Below are 10,059 nucleotides of genomic sequence, written 5' to 3'. Positions count from 1 at the left end.
ACGAACAGAGAAAACCTCATTAGCAATGTCGAGGTAGGGAACGAACTTGCAAACAGCGATCACAGAGAAATTCGATTCCAGTTAGATTTTCAGGGCAGACGTAAGGAAAATTCCACTAAAGTACCAGATTTCAGAAGGGCAAACTTTGACAGTTTAAAGAGGCAGCTGAGAGAGGGGGTGTCGTGCTTGGCCGTGAACCTGACAGATGACACCGACCTGATAACGAGATCTGAGATTGCCGAGTTCCACGATAATTTAAATAGTGAGTTACTTAATGCACAAAGGCAGAACATACCATACAAAAAACTCAGATCAGACAACAATGACCCTAAATGGATAAATAATTATTTTTATAGAACATCATTGGCCGCATACATATAGTAGAAGGCTGATAAATCAGGCGAAATTCACCTCCGGACTATTATTATAGGGTATTGGCTATAGAGTTAAAAACCGAGATAAGGAAAGCAAAGAGGAATAATGAGGTAAGGGTAGCAAGGGAGGCGAAGACAAACCCCAAAGGATTCTACCAAATGTATCAAACTAAAACACGAGAAAAGATTGGACCAATACGGTCAGACTCCGGCGAGCTCACTGATAACGACGGAGAAATGAGCAATAATTTAAATAAATATTTTTCAACAGTTTTCACCACCGAAAATTTAAACATGATACCTGAGGCACCGACTCTATTCAGAGATAGTGAAGAAAACAAATTAAGTGAGATAGTAGTGACTAGTAACGATGTTAGTAAGCAAATAGACAAACTAAAGCCTAATAAGTCACCTGGTCCTGATGAGATATTTGCCAGAGTATTAAAGGAATGTAAGGAAGAGCTTAGTATGCCCTTAGCAAAGTTGCTTAACATGTCATTAAAAACAGGTGTAGTACCAGAATCCTGGAGGATAGCGAATGTAATACCGATTTTCAAGAAGGGGGATAGATCACTATCCTCTAACTACCGCCCAATCAGTCTAACATCAATAGTAGGCAAAATACTGGAAGCAATCATTTCAAACTCTATTCGAAACTGTCTGGAGAAGGCACCACGATCAATGATTCTGAAGCATGGCTTCACACAAGCGGACGCGTTCTTGCTCTAATCCAATTAACATTCTTTTTCATCAGCTTCGAATCAGTGGACGGTAAGAATAATTATGATGTGGTATATCTCGACTTTAGCAAAGCCTCTTCGACAGAGTCCCACGAAAGACTATTAATATTAATTAGAAAGGTAGAAGCTCACAGCATCAAAGGTGACATCCTTAATGATTATTAGGTGGTTACATGACAGAAACAGCGAGGAAAGACACGGCACTAAGTCCCATTGGGATAACGTCACAAGTGGAGTTCCCCATACCTGGGGTGCATTACTTGGACCATTATTACTTATTATATACAAACGATATAGATATCGGTGCATAGACAGCAACATAAGTAAATTTGCTGATGACACTAAAATAGGACGAAAGAACAAATCTGACGAGGACTCCGCAAACTACAGGAAGATCTAAACAAATTTTTCGAATGGTCTGAAAAATGGCAGATGAAATTCAACGTCGACAAATGTAAAGTACTCAGTATAGGAGATGTAAACAGAGAAACCAGATACCAGATGAACAACGATGCCATAGAGAAATCCGACTGCGAGAGAGATTTAGGAGTAATGATAAGTAGGAACCTTAAGCCAAGTAAACAATGTGTTTTTGCTCGTAATAAGGCTAATAAAGTACTTGGGTTCATACAAAGGAGTGTTAGTTACAAGACTAGCGAGGTCATCCTAAAACTGTATCTTGCTCTTGTGAGACCACACCTGGATTACGCAGTTCAGTTCCGGTCACCGTATTACAGAATGGATATAGAATCCTTGGAAAGATTTCAGAGGAGAATGACAAGACTAATCCCGGGCATTAGGAACCTTGAGTATAGAGACAGGTTAAAGCATCTAAATTTGCACTCCCTCGAGAGACGTAGAGCGAGGGGCGACCTGATAGAGGTGTATAAGTGGAAGACAGGGCTAAACAAAGGGGACATTACAAAGGTACTCAAATTATCCAACCAGGAGCGAACTCGTAACAATGTTTTAAATTAGACAAATTTAGATTTAGGCGTGAAATAGGTAAACACTGGTTTGGAAACAGAGTAGTTGATGAATGGAACAAGTTACCAAATATCATCATTAACTCGAATTCGCTGAATTGCTTCAAACATATAGGCTGGCTCAGAGTGGGTTAGTAAACGAATCACCCAGCAGGCCAATAGGCCTGCCAACGACCTATGTTTTGTTCTTATGTGATGACTCCACTTCTGCAGGAACCAAGAAGACCCCTCTCAAGACCCTCCCAAGGGACCTGAATCAGGAAGACCGCCCTCTCCCTTGTACCATTGTTGGCCATCCTCCCGGACCGGACCACCCACGACTGTCATCGTCCACAACAACTCACGAGCGTTCTCGGTTTATCGAGCATTAGCTTGCCCTCCCCACTGGTGGTGTGAGTGACCCACACTCCAGCTGGAGAGCAGTTATAGCGCGATATTCCCGGCGTGGTTTGAGCTCTTTTCCTTCTACTACTATTTTTTCCTTTTTCGCTCTGGCCTAGGGACCTGCACCCTCAAAAAGTGTATTCGTCCTGCGGTCCCCCCTGTAACTGTTCACCTCCCTCCCAGGAGATTGTGAACACGAAAAGGGGTTGGAGCAAAACCCATCCCAGCCGAGTCTTTCCAGGAAAACCGTGATCGTGCGGGTCCACCTGGAAAGAGGGTGGCAATCCTTATCCTTCCCAAATAGGCACACTTAGCTCACGTCTATAAGTGAGCAGTCACATACACTAGGAAGTAGGCTTCCCCAACGGGGCTCCGGGAGAGAAGCTCAGGAACCACTCTACGACCACCAGCCAGTGGGGAGTGCTGAAATTCCTCTGCTACTTACTCAACCGGAATAGGTAGGATTTAATAATTAAAAAAATAAATAAATAAATAAAAACGGTTATGGAGCGCGTACGCCCTCCTAACCGCGACCCCCGCCTGAACCGCCAACCTGACGACCCGAACCACGACAGGCTTCGCACAGAGAAAGCAGACCAGTTACGCGCCTTCAATGAAGCCCTGAAAAGTAGGAACACTGCCACCACCTCCAACAACTCCACCACCACCACCACCTCCACCACCACCACCACTGCTACCGCTACTGAGGACAACTGGACGAAGGTAGAAAACAAGAAACGCCGACGTGCCTTTTCGGGAAACGATTGCCGTCAAGCAGCCCCCAAGGCACCCATCACCACCACCAGCTCACCTCCAACGACACTGCCAAAATTCCGGATCACGAAAACGGACGCAAAAACAACATATGCCGCCGTCACAGAGATGGAAAAGCTAAATCCACTGGCCAAGTTCTCAGTGCGGCCCAACCTAAAGGGGGAGATGATTATTCACCCCAAAGACAAGGACTCTGCCACCACCCTCGACACTTACCTGCAAAACACCACCACCGTTGCGTCAACAAAGCTGGACCCCGCCCAGAAACTGATGAAGTCGGTAGTCCTCCGGTACCCAAAGGAACTACCTCTCGAACCCCTGGAGAACCACCTGAAGATCTTAAAAGCCGAGAGATGCTCTCCCCTTTCCGACAAGACGGCCACCACGAAACAAGTGCTCATAACGCACTACGGCTCACCCCCCAGCACCATAGACCTCAAAACCTGGGGGATCTACGAAGTGAGGCCCTTCGTCCCAGAGCCCCTGCGGTGCTTCAGATGCCAGAAATACGGGCACCATCAGACAAGGTGCACGTACAAGGAAATCTGCGCAGTCTGCGCACAGAAGCACGGCACACACTCCTGCCTCACCAAGCTGAAAAATGGGGAAAAAATTGCCCCCAAGTGTGCCAACTGCGGGGGCAAACACCACGCCTGGAATCCTGGATGCTCCGAGAGAACAAAGAGGGTCCAGGCGAACCGACCAGCAGCAAGACCGGCCCCCACCGCCTACACACCAGCCCCACCAAGTACCTTCGTGTGGGGAACCCAAAGGCCAAAACAACAAAGACAACCTCCTCAGCCAGTCAACACCCAAAGTGCAGCCCAGTTTCCTGGCCTCACTACAGCCACACCTCAGCCACCCAAGCAGCAGACAACGACAACCACGAGCAAGACAAAAGAAGCACACACCAAGGCACCAGAAGGAATGATACACGTATCAGACCTAGCCAAGGTACTGACAACCTTCGCGGAGGGCCTAGCCGGACTACTGGGCCACAAGATCCAACCCACACAGCTCCAAATACTCATGGGGAGCGTCCTCGGGCAAGTCGCCACAGCTCCAGCCACCCCAGTGGAGGAAGCCACGCCGGTCCGCACACGAGTAACAGCCGAGGTACACTCTACACCGAAGAAGGCCACCAGAGAACCCAAGACACCGACAGCTCCCAAGATACCGACAGCTCCCAGAAAGAAACTGGACGTTTCAACTCCCCTGAACCGAACCACGGCCCAGAAGGCAAAAACCACAGAACACGAAGACATGGACCTGATTCAGTTGGAATCGAACTTGGACATCTCCATCGAGGACCACCAGAAGTCCCCGATGAAACAGTGGTGGAAAACGTCAGCACCCTGAACATCCTAACATGGAATGCCCAGGGCATCAAAAACAAGAAACACCTCCTACAAGAAGCAGCAGCCAAGGACAAGCTTGACATCATACTCCTACAAGAAACACTTCTACAAGAACACCACTGTTTCAAATTCAGCGGTTACAAGACATACAGGAGGCATTTCACGCAGGCGTCAACAAGAGGATGTATGATCTTGGTCAAGTCAAGCATACCCTCCGCCGATGTCACGCAGCAATTTCCATGTGGGGAAAACATCGAGACACAGGCCGTCAAAGTAACCCTCCAAGAACGGGAATTAACTGTTCACAACATCTACAAGAACCCAAGGGGCTCACTGAGGTTACTCAATTATTTGCTTCGGCCGCTGACCACGCCACACTCATAGGAGGGGATTTCGACGCACATCATCCCTTCCTAAGCTCGGCAAGCCCCACAAATGAAGACGGCCTACACCTATACACCACCTTTCAAGATACACCCGAGATCTGCCTCCTGAACACCGGAGAGCCCACCCACATTAGGGGAGGAAGGCTAGATCTAACCTTCGTCTCCAGTGCACTACAGCCTTCGGCCTCCTGGCAGATACACCCCACGCTGACCAGCGACCACTTCGCAACCCTAACAACGCTGAAGGTGAACAAACTCCCCACTCCACCCCCCCCGAGATGGAGATACAATACCCAAAAGGCAGATTGGGGACTCTTTAAGAAACACCTGGCTAAGTGGCGCGAAAAATCACAGCCGGCCGGCGCAGCACCCGTGGATGAGACAACCCTCCACCACCAATTGGTCGAGGCGTTTCACCAAGCGGCAGAAGAGGCTATCCCAAAAACAAAACCCACATCAAGACAGTACAATGATTACTGGTACTACTGTCCCAGGGTGAAAGAACTCAACCACAGAGTGAACATGGCCCGAAGAAACTACAGGAGACATCCCACGGCAACAAACAGACATCTCCTGCAAGTCATAGTTAAGGATACCAGGGAAGAGAAGGAAGAAATTAAAAACGTAAGCTGGCTCAAGTGGTGCTCCAAACTGAACGAGCACACCTCCCTTGGCAAGATGTGGGCCCAGATCCGAAGGGCATCTGGGAAGGCAACACCACCACCACCAACTCATCCCAACCCAGAAGAGGAAGCCGAGAGACTTGCAAAACTGTTCTCTGACCGAGCAGCAACGAAAAACCTCCCGAGACAGGCGGAGGAGACACAACGGCGTCTGCGACAGGTCAGACTCCAGATGATCGAAGAGGCCTGCAACAGTGAAGATGACACCGACAGACCATTCAACCAGCAAGAACTCCAGAAGTCGCTAAAACGAAGCAAGGACACAGCTCCAGGGGCCGACAGGATAACCTACTCCATGCTTTCCCATGCCGGTACAGCCGGACACGAGGCTCTGCTGCAAGCCATCAATGCTTCGTGGACAGCACAAAGACTCCCACCGGAATGGAAGAAGGCAGATATACAGCCCATTCCGAAGCCCAGAGAACCAGACAAACCGAGGCCCATCTCCCTTCTCAGCTGCATAGCGAAGACGGGAGAAAGAATGGCTCTCAACCGACTCAAGTGGAAAGTAAGCAGCCCACACCCTCACATCTTTGCTTACACCGAGAACACTGGCACAGGCAACAACATCGCCGAGATACTCAGCACAGTGGACAACAAACCAGCTCTGGTGGTCTTCCTCGACCTGGAGAAAGCCTTCGAACTAGCAAATCCCTTGGCCATTACAACTACGCCTAAGGAAGATCCACCCCAGTAGCGCTACCAGTATGCCAGGAGCAACCTCAAGCTACAGGGTCCATGAAAACGGAACCCCACAAGGAGGCATCCTCAGTCCAATGCTGTTCAACGTCCTGATGGAAAATCTAGTCAAACTTCCCTTCAGACTAACAGCCAAGCTCCTATGCTATGCAGACGACTTACAGCTTATAGTAAGAGGATCGAACAGACTAGCCAACACGCAACACGCACTCCAACTTATAGAAGAGGAGTGCAACAGACTTGGACTCAAGATAAATCCAGCCAAGTCGAAAGCGATGGCCATCTGCACAAACACACCAGACAAGTTGCTCTCCATACAAAACACGCCGGTAGTCTGGACCAACGCCCACCAGTGTCTTGGAATCTGGTTTGACCAGAAACTCACCTTCAAGCCGCAACTCGAGTATCTCAGGCACAGGACGAAGAGCAGACATAATATAATGAGGTCGCTCACCAGCAAATCCGCAGGAGCAAACCTTCATGTGCTCAAAGCCTACTACACAGCCGCCATCAGATCGCTGGTAGATTACAGTGCTCCAGCACTCATTGGACTGAGAGAAGACCAAATAGCTAAGCTAGAAGTCATCCAAAACAATGCTCTCAGGACCATGCTCGGAGCACCCATGTGGACCAGAATCTGCAATCTGCAAATGGAAACCGAGCTACCACCCCTGGCAGTACGAGTCAAGCAGGTGACAGCCGGTCTCCTCGCCAAAATCTGCAGAGCAGACAAGCCCACAGCTGCCAAGATTCGAATCAGTGCCTCTCTCCACCTCGACCACAGAGTGCGAGGGGCCACCTGGTCGCACGAGGCAAGCGAGGTCATCCGACACCTGCAAGCAGAAACACTCGTCAAGAACAACCAAGACACACGAGACAATGGTTACACTGTTCCTCCACCATGGAGCCCTCCACCAGCCACACTCAAATTCACCGACCTCGGCGATAGTAAAGCCAACCTCCAGAAGGAGGACCTCAAAAGAACAACTCTCCAAGCCATGTAGGGATCGGAGGAAACGACGTGGCAGACGAAGCAGCCAAGGCAGCTACACGTTCTAGTAGCGTACACATCCAAGTTCCAGCAAGTGTGCAACAGATCAAGAATCACCTCAGAAAGACTACCAAGCTCCACATCAAAAAGAGCTTCCTTCATGCACTCAACGCTGGTTCCTAATCAGCCAAATGGTACCTGGCGGCCACAAAAGGGGAACCACCTTTCGCTGACAAGAAAACTCCAAGACAAACCCAAGTCAGCCTTCATCGACTACGACTAGGGTACAAGTGCTCCTGGCAGATGATCGGAAATGACGTCATGGAATGCACCGACTGTCAGGAGCCAGCAGCCAACCCACTTGAACACTATCTCCTCGATTGCGAGGTCACACAAAGCCTCCGAAACAGAACTCAAATCTCCCAAGAAACACACACAACACCAGCGGCCACTCTAACCCGAAAGGCCCATACAGACCACATTCACCACCTACTCCGGGTCATCACACGATACCCACCACCCAGATAGCTTAGAAAGCATCCTCTCCCAGCAAGTGCGGACCCCAGTTCGGGGGGCGCGCCACTCCGAAGCTGACCACGTCCAAGAGTGGGGGCTGGTGGTAAGCGTCCACTGATCGGGGGTCCACTCACACTTGCAACCTGCAGTATCCCTCCAATCTGCAGGTGGGACCACCTCCAATCCCAATCCGGTCTGGCTGCTCCTAGGAGCTCCAGCCGGAACCACCAAACGGGCCGCCTATAGGCAAAGGCCCGTGTCGGACTACGGTCCGACAATCTACACAACAACAACAACAACAACGGTGATCAACATTACCACTCTGTATTTCCACTGAGGAGGGTGACAGACTCACAGTAATTGTCGAATTAGTCGCCGAAACTACCCAGAAGAAATATTTTGTCTGCCACAGTGCCACTGTGGGTTTTTCTACTTGCTAAGTGAGGTATGTTTAGAGAGAACATGTGAGTAATTTTTTAACTATAGGAGTAATATTACAATCAGTCAATCTCAATCATTCAGTTCAAGTGACTGTAGTTGAGCTGAGCTGTACAGCATAAGGTAAATCAGTACAGTCCATCAGTTATATCATTACAAAATGTAGGCCTAAAGCATTCTTATGACATATTATATGTCATAAGAATATATAATTAATATGTCATGAAAATGCTTTAGGCCTACATTTTGTAATGATATAACTGATGGACTGTACTGATTTACCTTAATACTCTTCAGCAAATTAGCCAGCTCAACTACAGCCACTTGATTGATTTGAACTGAATGATTGACTGATTGTAATATTATTCCATACTCCTATAGTTAAAAAATGATCTATATTAATGAAATAAGGTACAAGAATTGCATTAAAATAAGAAACCGAGTGTCAGTTGCATCTCACCAAGTCAGCAATTGTTTATCTGTGATCAGGGATCACTGATCACTAAGTACTGTATTTGCAAATGAATGAAGTTATCATAATTTATAATTCATTGTAATAAAGACGCAAATACTATTTAAATAGAGAAGCACGCTAACACGCTTCTATATTATGCTACGACGGATAGGTCGCAGCCTCGCAGGTCACGGACTTATGATACACAGGTTTGGTTTCGCCCCCCCCAACATTTACCTTGGCCCCAAAGTGCCCCCCCCCCCCCTTTCCGAAAGCTAGAAGCGCCACTGACTGTGTAGGGTTTAAAAGCACAACCTCCCCGGCGAACCCTGGTCTCCTGCGTGACAGGCGGGGATACTCACCACTATACAACCGAAGATATGGTTACTGCATTTATCCCTCCTGCAAAAAGCATGCAATCTACCTCCCTCATACTGTGTAGGGTTTAAAAGCAGAACCTCCATGGCGGGGAATTTAAACCCGGTCTCCCGCGTGACAGGCAGGGATACTCACCACTATACTACCGAGGATTTGGTTAAAGTTGTTATCCCTATTGTAAAGACTATGCAATCTACCTCCCTCACACTGTGTAGGGTTTAAAAAAAATACCTCCCCGGCGGGTAATTGAACCCCGGTCTCCCGCGTGACAGGTGGGGATACTCTCCACTATACTACCGAGGATCTGATTAAAGTTGTTATACCTCTTGTAAAGATTTATGCAATCTACCTCCCTCACACTGTGTAGGGTTTAAAAGAAATACCTCCCCGGCGGGTAATTGAACCCCGGTCTCCCGTGTGACAGGCGGGAATACTCTCCACTATACCACCTGGGATTTAGGTAAAGGATTGTTATCTATTGTAAGAATATGTAATCCTACCTTCCTCACACTGTGTGGGGCTTAAAAATACCTCCCCGGCAGAGAATTGAACCCCGGTCTCCTTGACAGGCAGGACCCTCTCACCCCTAAACTACCGAGGATATAGTTTTGTATTTATCCCTCACCAAAGATTATGCAATCTACCTGCCTCACAATGTGTAGGGTTCAAAAGCGGAACCTCCCCGGCGGGGAATTGAACCCCGGTCTCCCGCGTGACAGGCGGGGATACTCACCACTATACTACCGAGGATATGGTTACTGTATATCCCACCTGCAAAGATTATGCAATCTACATCCCTCACACTGTGTACAGGGGCGATTCTACAGGGGGCCAGGGGAGGCCATGCCCCCAGATTTTGGGTCTGGCCCCTGAGTTGGCCCCCCACATTTTATTCTCA

General features: G+C 48.5%; 1 non-coding gene across 1 annotated transcript; it reads right to left on the bottom strand.

Annotated features, from left to right (window-relative positions):
- Positions 1-9,839: 9,839 nt before the first annotated feature.
- On the bottom strand, positions 9,840-9,911 carry Trnad-guc. The gene has a single exon. It is a non-coding gene; the product is annotated as a tRNA-Asp (tRNA).
- Between the last annotated feature and the right edge of the window lie 148 nt (positions 9,912-10,059).

This window comes from Homarus americanus, unplaced genomic scaffold, assembly GCF_018991925.1.
Source record: "Homarus americanus isolate GMGI-L3 unplaced genomic scaffold, GMGI_Hamer_2.0 scaffold59578, whole genome shotgun sequence".
Classification (NCBI taxonomy): Eukaryota; Metazoa; Arthropoda; class Malacostraca; order Decapoda; family Nephropidae; genus Homarus; species Homarus americanus.
Note: the sequence above shows the minus strand (reverse complement) of the source record. Positions and strands in the feature narration are given on the sequence as shown.